The sequence below is a fragment of the Mobula hypostoma genome, chromosome 1, assembly GCF_963921235.1.
Source record: "Mobula hypostoma chromosome 1, sMobHyp1.1, whole genome shotgun sequence".
NCBI lineage: Eukaryota > Metazoa > Chordata > Chondrichthyes > Myliobatiformes > Myliobatidae > Mobula > Mobula hypostoma.
Window position 1 is genome coordinate 161,923,244 of NC_086097.1, and position 15,233 is coordinate 161,938,476.

The window sequence follows — 15,233 nt, forward strand, 5'->3', positions numbered from 1 at the left end:
GAGTTGGGACACAGGATTTGACCCGTTCAGAAAACTGTTAGCGTCACATAGTGTGAACATCAACGAGTATTAGAAATCTCAATTTCCTCTTTCACTTTTCCCATTCCTACTGCTATTGATACTTTAATTCCATGGGTTTCAAGTTTGCTATTCAGCCTTTTGCATAGGACGTCATCTTCTGAAATGCATGCAGGTGATATTTATTGCATTCTTTTGTTTCTGACTGTTGTGAATTTGTTTCCATATTTAGTGATTTTTATTTTTATAAAAATTATGAGTTCCATATTCAAATTAAATTCTCTTCCAAGCTGTAATTTGACTTCCTAAAGATGTTTGCTGTTTCATCAATAAAAACACAATCAAGTTAGTTAAATGCAGTTTTCCTTAAATAATTCAATGTTGGCTCTTCCTTAACAACGTGAGCTTCAAAAGTAGTTTTTAATGTTTTCTGTGAACATTGGTTCTAAGTGTTTCTCCTCAGCTAAGGACTTGTAATTTCCTGGTATTTCCTTACCTCCCCTTTGAACAACTTTTGTGTTACTTTTTAAACGCAAACAACAGGAATTCTGCAGATGCTGGAAATTCAAGCAACACACATCAAAGTTGCTGGTGAACGCAGCAGGCACGGCAGCATCTGTAGGAAGAGGTGCAGTCGACGTTTCAGGCCAAGACCCTTCGTCAGGACTAACTGAAGGAAGAGTGAGTAAGGGATTTGAAAGTTGGAGGGGGAGGGGGAGATCCAAAATGATAGGAGAAGACAGGAGGGGGAGGGATAGAGCCAAGAGCTGGACAGGTCTTAGGCAAAAGGGGATACGAGAGGATCATGGGACAGGAGGTCCGGGAAGAAAGACAAGTGGGGGGGGAACCCAGAGGATGGGCAAGAGGTATATTCAGAGGGACAGAGGAAGAAAAAGGAGAGTGAGAGAAAGAATGTGTGCATAAAAATAAGTAACAGATGGGGTATGAGGGGGAGGTGGGGCCTTAGCGGAAGTTAGAGAAGTCGATGTTCATGCCATCAGGTTGGAGGCTACCCAGACGGAATGTTGTTCCTCCAACCTGAGTGTGGCTTCATCTTTACAGTAGAGGAGGCCGTGGATAGACATGTCAGAATGGGAATGGGATGTGGAATTAAAATGTGTGGCCACTGGGAGATCCTGCTTTCTCTGGCGGACAGAGCGTAGATGTTCAGCAAAGCGGTCTCCCAGTCTGCGTCGGGTCTCGCCAATATATAAAAGGCCACATCGGGAGCACCGGTGGGATCCCGTTGGAGGTTGCACGCATGCAGAACTCGTTGACTTTATTAACTTTGCCTCCAACTTTTACCCTGCCCTCAAGTTTACCTGGTCCATTTCCGACACCTCCCTCCCCTTTCTAGATCTTTCTGCCTCTGTTTCTGGAGACAGCTTATCCACTGATGTCTACTATAAGCCTACGGACTCTCACAGCTATCTGGACTATTCCTCTTCTCACCCTGTCTCTTGCAAAAACGCCATCCCCTTCTCGCAATTCCTCCATCTCCACCGCATCTGCTCTCAGGATGAGGCTTTTCATTCTAGAACGAGGGAGATGTCTTCCTTTTTTAAAGAAAGGGGCTTCCCTTCCTCCACTATCAACTCTGCTCTTAAACGCATCTCCCCCATTTCACGTACGTCTGCTCTCACTCCATCCTCCCGCCACCCCACTAGGAATAGCGTTCCCCTGGTCCTCACCTACCACCCCACCAGCCTCCGGGTCCAACATATTATTCTCCGTAACTTCCGCCACCTCCAACGGGATCCCACCACTAAGCACATCTTTCCCTCCCCCTCTCTCTCTGCATTCCGCAGGGATCGCTCCCTACACAACTCCCTTGTCCATTCGTCCCCCCCATCCCTCCCCACTGATCTCCCTCCTGGCACTTATCCGTGTAAGCGGAACAAGTACTACACATGCCCTTACACTTCCTCCCTTACCACCATTCAGGGCCCCAAACAGTCCTTCCAGGTGAGGCAACACTTCACCTGTGAGTCGACTGGGGTGATATACTGCGTCCGGTGCTCCCGATGTGGCCTTTTATATATTGGCGAGACCTGACGCAGACTGGGAGACCGCTTTGCTGAACATCTACGCTCTGTCCGCCAGAGAAAGCAGGATCTCCCAGTGGCCACATCCCATTCCCATTCTGACATGTCTATCCACGGCCTCCTCTACTGTAAAGCTGAAGCCACACTCAGGTTGGAGGAACAACACCTTACATTCCGTCTGGGTAGCCTCCGACCTGATGGCATGAACATCGACTTCTCTAACTTCTGCTAAGGCCCCACCTCCCCCTCGTACCCCATCTGTTACTTATTTTTATGCACACATTCTTTCTTTCACTCTCCTTTTTCTCCCTCTGTCCCTCTGAATATACCTCTTGCCCATCCTCTGGGTCCCCCCACCCCCCGTCTTTCTTCCCGGACCTCCTGTTCCATGATCCTCTCGTATCCCCTTTTGCCTATCACCTGTCCAGCTCTTGGCTCCATCCCTCCCCCTCCTGTCTTCTCCTATCATTTTGGATCTCCCCCTCCCCCTCCTACTTTCAAATCCCTTACTCACTCTTCCTTCAGTTAGTCCTGACGAAGGGTCTCGGCCTGAAACGTCGACTGCACCTCTTCCTACAGATGCTGCCTGGCCTGCTGCGTTCACCAGCAACTTTGATGTGTGTTGTTTGTGTTACTTTTGCTATTTTTTAGTCCTCTGGCATCTCCCCTAAGGAAGTTCTGCAAAAATCACCCTCATCTCTTTTGGCAACAGAAAACATTCCATTCTGCATTTTAAATTTTGAGCAAAGCTCAAAAGTTCTTGTACCCTTTTGACATCAGTTTTTTCCCTCATACGTCATTTCTACTTCCTCAACAAGAAATATTTAAAGTTCAAAGTAAATTTATTGTCAAGTATATACATGTTACTATATACTACCCTGAGATTCATTTTCTTGCAGATATTCACAGCAGAATAATGCAATGTAATACTATCAATGAAAAACTGCACACAACCAAAGTGCAAAAGAGACAAACGGTGCAAATACAAAAATAATTAATAAGTAATATGGAGAGTATTCTTCCTTGATACAAAGTAATCATTTAGAATTGCATATGTTCATGCTTCCCACCCCGCTTGTATGCTGATTCACATGCCATTGTTAATATATGTCTGTATTAAAGGACACCCATAAAGTTAATTGTCTATGGTTCTCTCAATGCCAGCTCCAGCTACAGTTCGTGTTGCTACTGGATTACTCTACAAATCTTTTCTTTTGACAACAGCTTTTGATCTTGTAATTGTTTATGCTGGAATTTCAGCCCAGGGGCCTGATATTTATGTGCACAGAAGTGCTGCTTCTAGAATTAAGCAGTGCTCTTGGGTGTGATTGTAATTGGGCATGTTGCCATGAGAAACTTGGGAGGGGAGAGTGCCTCTCTGTGGAAGGCCTTTTGAAAAGCCTTTGTGAAATTTTGGAGGAGTGGTCAGAAGAAAGAATCTAATTGTGACCTGGATGAGTTTGAAGAAAAAAAGTTATTCTGAATAGTTGGGGAATGGTGGAAGAGGGGAATACCTTGGTTTGAACTGTGTAAAGTGACTTCAAGTAGTTTGTAAAAGATGAAATTTGGTCACGGAGAAACTCCTGTGCTTTTTATAAAATTAAAAATATAATACTTTCTAAAAATGCTAATGAAGTAGAGTAACGATCATTTAGAATGTGAGAGCTAGCTTAAAAAATCAGATAGCTCATTTCTGTATTTCTACGTTTCAAATGGCATGTATAAGAATACAATCTTCGCATCCTGTTCTTATTACTGTTTTAGAAAATGAAAAAGGTTAAGATCAGTTCAGCAAATTTGTAATAAACAAAGCGAGTTTTGCTCGAAAGGGTTGTTTTTAATTAATGAGGTGCTTGAAGGAATTATGCCACTCCCTGGAAGACCAAGGGAAAACAGAACTTTAAGAATGTTTCTATCTCTGAAGGCAGCTCACCCACTGATGTCTATTATAAACCCATGGACTCTCACAGCTATCCATACTGTACCTCTTCCCACCCTGTTACTTGTAAAAACGCCATCCCCTTCTCTCAATTCCTCTGCCTGCACCGCATCTTCCCTCAGGATGAGGCTTTTCATTCCAGAACAAAGGAGATGTTCTTGTTTCAAAGAAAGGGCCTTCCCTTCCTTCACCATCAATGCTCCCCTCAACCACATCTCTTCCATTTCATGCATGTCTGCTCCTACCCCATCCTCCCGCCACCCTACCAGGGATAGGGTTCCTCTTGTCCTCACCTACCACCCCACCAGCCTTTGTGTCCAGCACATAATTCTCTGAAACTTCCGCCATCTCCAACGGATCCCACCACCAAACACATCTCCGCCCCCCCCCCACTTTCTGCTTTCCGCAGGGACCGCTCCCTATGCGACTCCCTTGCCCATTCATCCCTCCCAGTGATCTCCCTTCTGGCACTTATCCTTGCAAACGGAACAAGTCCTACACCTGCCCCTACACCTTCTCCCTCACTACCAGTCAGGGCCCTAAACTGTCTTCCAGGTGAGGTGACACTTCACCTGTGAGTTTGTTGGGGTCATATACTGTGTCCGGTGCTCCCTGTGTGGCCTCCTGTATGTCGGTGAGACCCGACATAGATTGGGAGACCAAATTGCAGAGCATCTATGTGCTGTCCGCCAGAAAAAGTGGTATCTCCCAGTAGCCATCCATTTTAATTCCACTACACATTCCCATCCTGATATGACTGTCCATGGCCTCATCCACTGTCGTGATGAGGCCACACTTAGCTTGGAAGAACAACAACACCTTATATTCTGTTTAGAACCTCCAATCTGATGGCATGAACATCAATTTCTCGAACTTCTGGTAATGCCCTTCCCCATCCCTGTTTCCCCCTCTCACCTTATCTTCTTGCTCATCCATCATCTCCTTCTGGTGCTGCTCCCACTTTTCTTTCTTCCGTAGCTTTTTTTGTCTCTTTCAGCAATTTACTTCCCAACTGTTTACTTCATCTCTCCTCCTTCAGGTTTCACCTATCACCTTTTGTTTCTCCCTCTCCTTCCCCCCATCTTTTAAATCTCAGGTTTTTTTCTCCAGTCCTGCCGAAGTGTTTCGGCCCGAAACGTTGACTGTACTCTTTTCCTAGATGCTGTCTGGCCTGCTGACATTTTGTGTGTGTTGTATAAGAAATGTTGGTAATGCAAAAGATCTTTGCTGATTGTTGTTAATAATAAGGCAGTAAGAAATTGATAATACTGATGGAAAATTAAGCAAAGAATTGTTTTTGACTAACATTATTTTGTTTGAATTCCATTAAAGTTAATAAAGATTAGTAACTATGGTATTTCAGAAGTAATTTGAATTTCTAAAATCCTATTCTTGTGCCAGTAAGAATTTGTTAAAGATAATTCATAAAAACTATTTTGTATACAATCATTGTTAAGTTGTAAATATAAAAATAACTAAGCATTCTTTGAATTATATAAGAAATTTTATTTTGAAGAGCCTCTAAATTACAACTTCTCTAAGGAACAAAAGCATAGCCTATTTTTCCTTTACAGAACATTATAATAGGCATGTATGAAAACTAAAAGAATGCAGATACTAGAAATATAAAACAAAAACAAAAACAAAATTCAGGAAGCGCTCAGACTTCCGAATTTGTGCAAAAAGAAACAACCAGGTGTGACCTATGAATTTCAAATTGCACATCTCAGTTTCCACAAGTTTTCATTCCAGACACTGTCCTTCCTTCCTGAAGATCTGTAGTATGCGGGCTTCTTTGAACATGACCCATTTTGCCCATATGAATTAATTTGTATCATTGCTACTCATTCACTTATAAAATTGCATAAGATACAAAACTGCAAGTTTGAAAATCAAACTTGTCATATGATCAGAGCTAGCAGCTTGTTCCAGGTTGCCACCATCCTTTGCGTGGAAAATTTTTTCTAAGATCTACAAATTTCTCCCCTCTCACCTTAACCTGTGTCCTCTAGTTGTATATGCCAATGTTCTGAGACCAGGATGCTATCAATCCTATCTCTGCTGTATATAATTGTAGAAACCTCTGAGGTCATCCTTAAGTATGCTGCATTTAAGTAAGAAGAAACTGATGGGATAGAATTTGTCAAATGTGTTCAGGAAGGTTTCCTTAATCAGTACATAGAAGTCCCAACGAGAGAGTTTACGATACTTGATCCACTATTAGGGAATGCGACCAAGTTGTTGACAGAAGGTTGTGTAGGGGAACACTTTGCATCTAGTGATCACAATGCCATTTGTTTCAAAGTAAGTATGCAAAAAGATGGATCTGGGCCGTGGGTTGAGATTCTGAATTGGAGAAAGGCCAATTTTGTTGGTGTCAGAAAGGATCTGGCATATGAGGATTGGATTGAAATTTTGAGAGTACTAATCTTGTATATGCCTGTCAGAATAAAAGGTGAAGTTAGCAGATGTAGGAAAACTTGGTTTTCAAGAGATATTGAGGCCCTGGTTAAGAAAAAAAAGTGTATTGCAGGTATAGGCAGGTAGGAACAAATGAGGTGATTATGGAGTATAAGCAATACAAAAGAACATTTGAGAAAGAACTCAGGAAGGGGTAAAAGAAGGCATGAGTTTGCCCAAATAAACCAGGTGAAGGAGAATTCTAAGGGATTCTACAAATATGTTAAGAGCAAAAGGATCGCAGGGGACAAAATTGGTCAGCTGGAAGATCAGAATGGTAATCCATGTGTGGAGCCAAAAGAGATGGGGGGAGATCATAAATAATCTTTTTTGCATCTGTATTTACTCAGCAGACAGACAGAAAGTCTATAGAAATGCAGTAAAGTGGCACCAACTCCATGGATCTTATACATATTACAAAGCAGAAGGTGTTTGCTGTCCTGAAGCAAATTAGGATAGATTACTCCCCAGGGCTTGACAAAGTGTTTCCTGAGAAATTGCTAGGGCCCCAGCAGAGATATTTAAAGCATCCTTAGCGACAAGTGAGGTACCAGTGGATTGGAGGATAGCCAATGTTGTTCCGCTGTTTAAGAAAGGCTCTAGAAATAATCCAGGAAATTAAAGTCTTTTTCTTTTTAAATCTTTTTATTGAATTAGTACACAAAAGGCAAACCAAATAGACACTAATACACTGTTGCAATATAAATTTACAAGAGATATTAATACACAAAATAAGTTAGTACAAACAGTGCAGTTTGGATATAAAATAATAAGGTAATATAATAGTATACTAATTTTCCATACATATCAATAAAGCGAAGAAAACCCCCCCCAAAAAAACCCACCGTGCAACTAATCTAAAAAGCAAAGCAAAGCAATGGGCTAACTAGGTATCAAGTAGACTTAAACAACTTAAAACAATCACGTCCTCAAACCCAACCTCCATTAAAAACAGTTAAAAAGCAAGAAGGGAATGTAAATATGGGCAAAGAGAAAAAAAAATACATTAAATGAAAATGTTGAATAAAAGATCTCCAGGTCTGTTCAAATTTAACTGAAGTATCATAAAGATTACTTCTGATTTTCTCCAAATTTAAACATAGTATCGTCTGAGAAAACCAAAAGAACGTAGTTGGGGCATTAATCTCCTTCCAATGTTGTAAAATACATCTTTTCGCCATTAAAGTAAGAAATGCAATCATTCTACGGGCTGAAGGGGAAAGATTATTGGAAATTTTAGGTAATCCAAAGATAGCAGGAATAGGACGGGGAGAGATATCTATATTCAATACCTTTGAAAAAATATTAAAAATGTCTTTCCAAAAAGTTTCCAAAGTAGGACAGGACCAAAGCATGTGAGTTAAGGAAGCAATCTCCCCATGACATCTGTCACAAAGAGGATTAATATGAAAATAAAAACGAGCTAATTTATCTTTAGACATATGTGCTCTATGATTTTAAATTGAATTAGGGAATGTTTGGAACAGATAGAGGAAGTATTGACTAGTTGTAAAATATGTGCCCAGTCATCCGCCGAGATAATAAAGCCCAATTCCTTTTCCCAATCTGACCTAATCTTATCGAATGGAACTTTCTTAAGTTTCATGATAATATTATAAATAATAGCCGTTACACCTTTCTGACATGGGTTAAGGTTAATTATAGTATCTAAAATATATGTAGGAGGTAACATCGGAAAGGAAGAGAGTATAGTACTTAGGAAATTTCTAATTTGGAGATATCTAAAAAAATGTATTCTTGGTAAGTTATATTTGTTAGATAATTGTTCAAAAGACATAAGGGAGCCATCTAAAAATAAATCCAAAAACCATGATATACCATTAGTCTTCCAAATTTGAAAGGCACGGTCTGTGGAAGAGGGGGGAAAGAATATGTTGCCTAAAATAGGAATCGCAAGCCCAAATTGATTAAGATCGAAAAATTTTCGGAATTGAAACCAAATACGTAAGATATATTTAACTATCGGGTTACAAACCTGTTTGTGGCGTTTCAAATTGAAAGGAAGAGAAGAACCTAAAATGGAGCCAAGTGCATAACCTTGAGCAGATTGTAATTCCAATACTACCCACTTAGGAATGGATAATGTATCTTGATCAAGTAACCAAAATTTCAATTCCTCCGTCTCCGCCGCATCTGCTCTCAGGATGAGGCTTTTCATTCAAGGACGAGGGAGATGTCTTCCTTTTTTAAAGAAAGGGGCTTCCCTTCCTCCACTATCAACTCTGCTCTTAAACGCATCTCCCCCATTTCACGTACATCTGCTCTCACTCCATCCTCCTGCGACCCCACTAAGAATAGGGTTCCCCTGGTCCTCACCTACCACCCCACCAGCCTCCGGGTCCAACATATTATTCTCCGTAACTTCCGCCACCTCCAACAGCATCCCACCACTAAGCACATCTTTCCCTCCCCCCGTCTCTCTGCATTCCGCAGGGATCGCTCCCTACACAACTCCCTTGTCCATTCATCCCCCCCCATCCCTCCCCACTGATCTCCCTCCTGGCACTTATCCGTGTAAGCGGAACAAGTGCTACACATGCCCTTACACTTCCTCCCTTACCACCATTCAGGGCCCCAAACAGTCCTTCCAGGTGAGGCAACACTTCACCTGTGAGTCGACTGGGGTGATATACTGCGTCCGGTGCTCCCGATGTGGCCTTTTATATATTGGCGAGACCCGACGCAGACTGGGAGACCGCTTTGCTGAACATCTACGCTCTGTCCACCAGAGTAAGCAGGATCTCCCAGTGGCCACACGTTTTAATTCCACATCCCATTCCCATTCTGACATGTCTATCCACGGCCTCCTCTACTGTAAAGATGAAGCCATACTCAGGTTGGAGGAACAACACCTTATATTCCGTCTGGGTAGCCTCCAACCTGATGGCATGAACATCGACTTCTCTAACTTCCGCTAAGGCCCCACCTCCCCCTCGTACCCCATCTGTTACTTATTTTTATGCACACATTCTTTCTCTCACTCTCTTTTTTCTCCCTCTGTCCCTCTGAATATACCTCTTGCCCATCCTCTGGGCCCCCCCCCGTCTTTCTTCCCGGACCTCCTGTCCCATGATCCTCTCGTATCCCCTTTTGCCTATCACCTGTCCAGCTCTCGGCTCTATCCCTCCCCCTCCTGTCTTCTCCTGTCATTTTGGATCTCCCCCTCCCCCTCCAACTTTCAAGTCCCTTACTCACTCTTCCTTCAGTTAGTCCTGACGAAGGGTCTTGGCCTGAAACGTCGACTGCACCTCTTCCTACAGATGCTGCTTGGCCTGCTGCATTCACCAGCAACTTTGATGTGTGTAACCAAAATTTCATGTGTTGAATATTAATTGCCCAATAATAGAATCTAAAGTTAGATAATGTCAAACCTCCATCTCTCTTAGCTTTCTGTAGATGTATTCTACCCAATCTCGGGTTTTTATTTTGCCAAATAAATGAAGAAATTTTAGAGTCAACTTTGTCAAAGAAAGGATTTTGGAACAAAAATGGGTAGTGCCTGAAATATATATAAAAATTTTGGCAGAATAAACATCTTAACAGCATTAATACAACCAATCTAAGTTAAATAAAGTGGAAACCATTTAAATGGAAGTTGAGTAATGTGATCAATTAAGGGTAGGAAATTAGTCTTAAATAAATCCTTATGTTTACAGGTAATTTTAATCCCAAAATATGAAAAATTGTTATTAACCAATTTAAATGGGAGGTTCTGATATAAGGGAACTTGCTTATTAATCAGGAAAAGTTCACTCTTACTGAGATTTAACTTATAACCCGAAAAAAGACTAAATTGTGCTAATAAATCTAAAGCAGCAGGAATAGATTTTTGAGGATTAGAAATATATAAAAGTAAGTCATCAGCATAAAGTGATACTTTATGAGACTTTAAACCAGGAGTTATACCAATAATATTTGGAGATTCTTGAATAGCAATTGGAAGAGGTTCTAATGCAATATCAAATAATAAAGGACTAAGAGGACAACCTTGTCTGGTACCTCGAAAAAGAGGGAAAAAAGATGAGTTTAAAGAGTTAGTACGAACTGAGGCCATAGGAGAATGATATAACAATTTGATCCAGGACATAAATTTCGGGCTGAAATTAAACATTTCAAGCACCTTAAATAAGTAAGGCCATTCGACTCTGTCGAAGGCTTTTTCAGCGTCTAAGGAAATGACGCATTCAGGATCATTTTGTGACGGGGTATAGACAATGTTTAACAGCGTACGAATATTATAAAAAGAGTAACGACCTTTAATAAAACCCATTTGGTCTTCCGAAATAATATAACGAAGTGCTTTTTCTAATCTGTTTGCTAATAATTTAGAAAAGATTTTAGAGTCAACATTTAATAAGGATATTGGTCTATAAGATGCACATTGAGCAGGATCTTTATCTTTCTTTAATATTAAAGAGATCGATGCTGTATAAAAGGATTCGGGAAGTTTACCAAGTTTTAATGAGGCCTCCAGAACCCTGAATAACCAAGGGATTAATGAGGATGCAAAAAATTTATAAAATTCCGCGGTAAACCCATCAGGACCAGGAGCTTTCCCCGGGTTCATAGAAAAAATAACATTCTTAATCTCATCAGTGGTAAAGGAAGTGTCTAACATAGAAGATATATCATGTGAAATCTTAGGGAAACCTAGGTTATCTAAAAAGTCATACATATATTTAGAGTCTGGTGGAGACTCTGATTGATATAAGGAGGAATAAAAGTCAAAAAAGGATTGATTAATCTCAGCTTGATCAAATATCAGTTGATCTTTTTGATTATAAATCTGATTAATTTGAAATTTAGTATAGTTGGTCTCCAACTGATTAGCCAACAGTTTACCAACTTTGTCACTATGTATATAAAATTCACTTCTTGTTTTCATTGATTGATTTGCAATAGAGGACGAAAGTAATAAACTGTGTTCCATTTGAAGTTCAGTTCTTTGTTTATACAACTTCTCAGAGAGAGCTGTAGCATATTTCTTATCAATTTCCTTAATCTTGTCCACAATAACCAGCTCCTCCTCCTTCAACCTCTTCCTCAAAGCAGCAGAATACGAGATGATCTGACCTCGAATATAAGCTTTAAAAGTATCCCAAAGGGTGTTCATGGATATATCCTCTGTACAGTTGATTGTAAAAAAGAGATCAATCTGTTCATTCATAAAGTTAACAAAATCCAAGTCCTGAAGCAACAGTGAATTAAAACGCCATTGTCTATTATTTTGTGTATTGGCCAATATTTTAATAGAAAGTTTAAGTGGAGCATGATCTGAAATGGTTATAGAGTCATATTCACATTTAACCACTGAAGAAATAAGATGAGAGTCAATAAAAAAAATAATTAATTCTTGAATAGGAATGATGAACATGTGGAAAAAAAAGAAAAATCTTTTTCCTGAGGATGCAAAAAACGCCAAATGTCCGTCGACCCGGAATCTGAGAGAAATGAATTAATCAAGGTTGCAGATTTATTGGGTAGAGTCCGTAAAGGAGCCAAATTGTCCAAAAATGGGGATAAACAAGTATTAAGATCCCCGCTCCAGATTAGTGAAAACTCATTCAAATTCGGGAACAAATTAAATAATGATTTATAAAATTCCAGACAATCCATGTTGGGAGCATAGACGTTAACCAAAACTACCTTTGTATTAAAGAGTAAACCACTAACCAATAGATATCTACCATTCGGATCAGAAATAATATTGTGTTGTACAAAAGTGCTTGAGGGATCTGTAAAAATAGAAACGCCACGAATTTTAGTGTTGGAATTCGAATGGAAGTGTTGACCCTTCCAGAACTTAAAAAAACGTAGTCTGTCCCCCCTCCGCACATGGGTCTCTTGTAGAAATAGAATATGTGCTTTAAGTCTCCAGAATACTTTAAAGACTTTTTTCCTTTTTATTGGATGATTAAGACCGTTAGTATTCCAAGAGACAAAATTAATAGTAGACTCCATAATCCCTAAAGTCAACCCTCGAATAAGGGAGGATTGACAATAGGTTCAACCCACGAACCCGGAAAGGGAACAGAATAAACAAGAGACAACAGGAAAGAGAACGCGACTAATACTTCGGTAATATAAGTAGCCCAAGAAAAAAGAAAAACTAAAGTGAAGCCCCCCCCACCCCGTAACACCAAAGCTAAATCTAAGATAGACCAGCGAGAAAGAAGCGAGCAATAGAACTACCCCCATGACTTCCGATGGACGCTCACTAAAAAAAAGTGTATATATAAAAAGATCAGCTAAAGTTATAAAACAGTGAAGGAATAAAAAATAGTACACCGATTAAAACAAAAACAATATAATACAAAGAAAAAACAGGTACATATAAAGAAAACATTAACCTACAACAGACCGTATAATTAAACAAGAAAATGAAGTATTAGCATAGACTAGCCAAGAAAACTACAAAAAGTATTTTTGAAAACTACAAAGTTTATGGCCTCCAGGGATATACGTAAAATGATGCTGAGGGAATAACCACCCAGAATCCCCAGGGAAGAAGAAAGGAATGACGCAGTTAAAAAAAAGTTTGGTAACCATATTAATTAAACCGAAAAAAACCTTTTCTGCCCTCATATAAAACAAAAAAAAAATTAAATCCAACAGATCAACTGCCTCCGATCAAGCAGAGATGATTTAATGGTGCGATTAAGATGTTGAAGGCAAGAGTTGATCCAGGTAACTCTGGGCTTCCGATGGAGAGTCGAAAAAACGGGAAGGCCCATCAGACAATCGAATCCTCAAACGTGCGGAATAAAGCAACACTGGTTTTAAATCCATATTGTAAAATTCCGACATCACAGATCTGTAACAGACACGTTGATCACGAACCTGTTTACTAAAATCTTCCACAAATCGAAAGCGAAAATCTGAGAAATCAATGTAACCTTTAGGTCGAGCAAAACGAAGCAACTTCTCCTTGCCTTGAAAATAATGAAATCGTAAAATAACATGCCAAGGTTTATCTGACTTAGGCGAATATAATGGGACTCTGTGAGCCCGATCCAATAGTGGTGGTTGATCAGGAAGTAAGGTGGGAAATGAATCTTTTAAAAGTTGAGAGAAAAACTTTATAGGGTCATCAGATTCAGCAGTTTCACGAATGTTCTGTCGTCGTATTCTGCATTCTAAGTCAGAATTTTTAAACGTCAGAAAGTCAAGTTTTTTCTTCATTACAGTAATTGTTTCTTCCATTTTCCCCATCTTGAGTTAATTTTGTTGCGTGGATCTTTGGAGATTAGATATAGCGGTCTGATGTTCCGTGACAGATGTTTTCATTTTATCAATTTTTAATCGATAATTTTCTGCAGTTTAGTTGAGATTTCCGCATGAATCAGATCCGATATAGTAGTTGAAACTTCCCTATGAATCAGATCCGATATAGCTTGCATAGTTACCGCTGGTTCAGTCGGAGGGGGGGTCGGTAACTTTCGGTCTAACCGGAGGTTTGCCGTCTTTCCCGTTCTTAGACATAGCGGACCTTAAAAGCATTCAAAGATATAATGGCAATGCGCTGCAAGGTATTATTAAAATTGGTGCCTTAAAAGTTAGCTTAAATATAGCTGATCATAGGAAAAAGCTCAGAGGTAATGGAGCGAGTCAAGAACACGACTTCACTCCATGAGCTCTACCGGAAGTCTCTCCGAAATTAAAGTCAAAGTCAAAGTAAAAATTTATTATCAGAGTACATACATGTCACCACATACAACCCTGAGATTCTTTTTCTTTTTCTATAGGCATACTTAGCAAATCTATGAAACAGTAACTGTAAACAGGATCAATGGACAACAAGCTGTGCAAATGCAGATAAAAATAAATAACGAACATGAAATAACAAGATAAAAGAGTCCTTTAATGAGTGTAGTTATCCCCTTTTGTTCAAGAGCCTGTTGGTTGATGAGTAGTAACTGTTCTTGAACTTGGTGGTGCGAGTCCTGTGGCACCTGATGTCAACAGTGAGAAAAGAGTATGCCCTGGGTGGTGAGGATCTTTGATAATGGATGTTGCTTTCCTCTGGCAGTGTTTCATGTTGATGTGCTCAATGGTTGGGAGGGTTATAATTGTGATGTAATGGGCCAAATCCATTACTTTTTGTAGGATTTTTCACTCAAAGGCATTGGTGTTCCCATACCAGATCATAATGTAGCCCATCAGCGCACTTCCCACCACACATCTATAGAAGTTTGCCAAAGTTTTTGATGACATGCAGAATCTCCACAGACTCCTGAGGAAGTAGAGGCGCTGTTGTGCTTTCTTCACAATTAGATTTATGTGTTAGGTTTAGGACAGGTTTGAGATAGTGACACCCAGAAATTTAAAGTTCCTGACCCTCTCCACTTCTGATCCTCCTGTTAGTACTGGCTCGTGGACCTCTGGTTTCCTTCTCCTGAAGTCTACAATCAGTTCCTCAGCCTTATTGACACTGAGTGAAAGGCTATTGTTATTACACCACCAGCCAAAATCTCCCTCCTGAATGCTGATTCATTGCCACCTTTGATACAGACCACAGCAGTGGTGTCATCAGCAAACTTATACATGCCGTTGGATATGTACTTAGCGACATAGTGATAGGTATAAAGCGAGTAGAGTTGGGGACTAAGTACGTATCTCTGCAGTGCTCCTGTGCTGTGAGCCTAACATCAGTAGTGGGAAAGTTAATAGAAGATATTCTTATTTGGACCAGATTTATTTGGCTAGACATCAACTGATTAAGGATAGTCAGCATGGCTTCATGCATGGTA

General features: G+C 40.2%; 1 protein-coding gene across 18 annotated transcripts in view; it reads left to right on the forward strand.

The window, feature by feature from the left end:
* LOC134351841 (focal adhesion kinase 1) overlaps window positions 1–15,233 on the forward strand; it is a 522,413-nt gene that overhangs the window by 194,959 nt on the left and 312,221 nt on the right. The window contains exon 1 of one of the 18 annotated variants that reach the window (XM_063058757.1): window positions 562–699. The exons of the other annotated variants lie outside the window; for them this stretch is intronic. The gene's annotated coding sequence lies outside the window, so the exon portion shown is untranslated. Of the gene's footprint in view, window positions 1–561; window positions 700–15,233 lie in introns of those variants that run through there. 18 annotated transcript variants of the gene reach the window in all.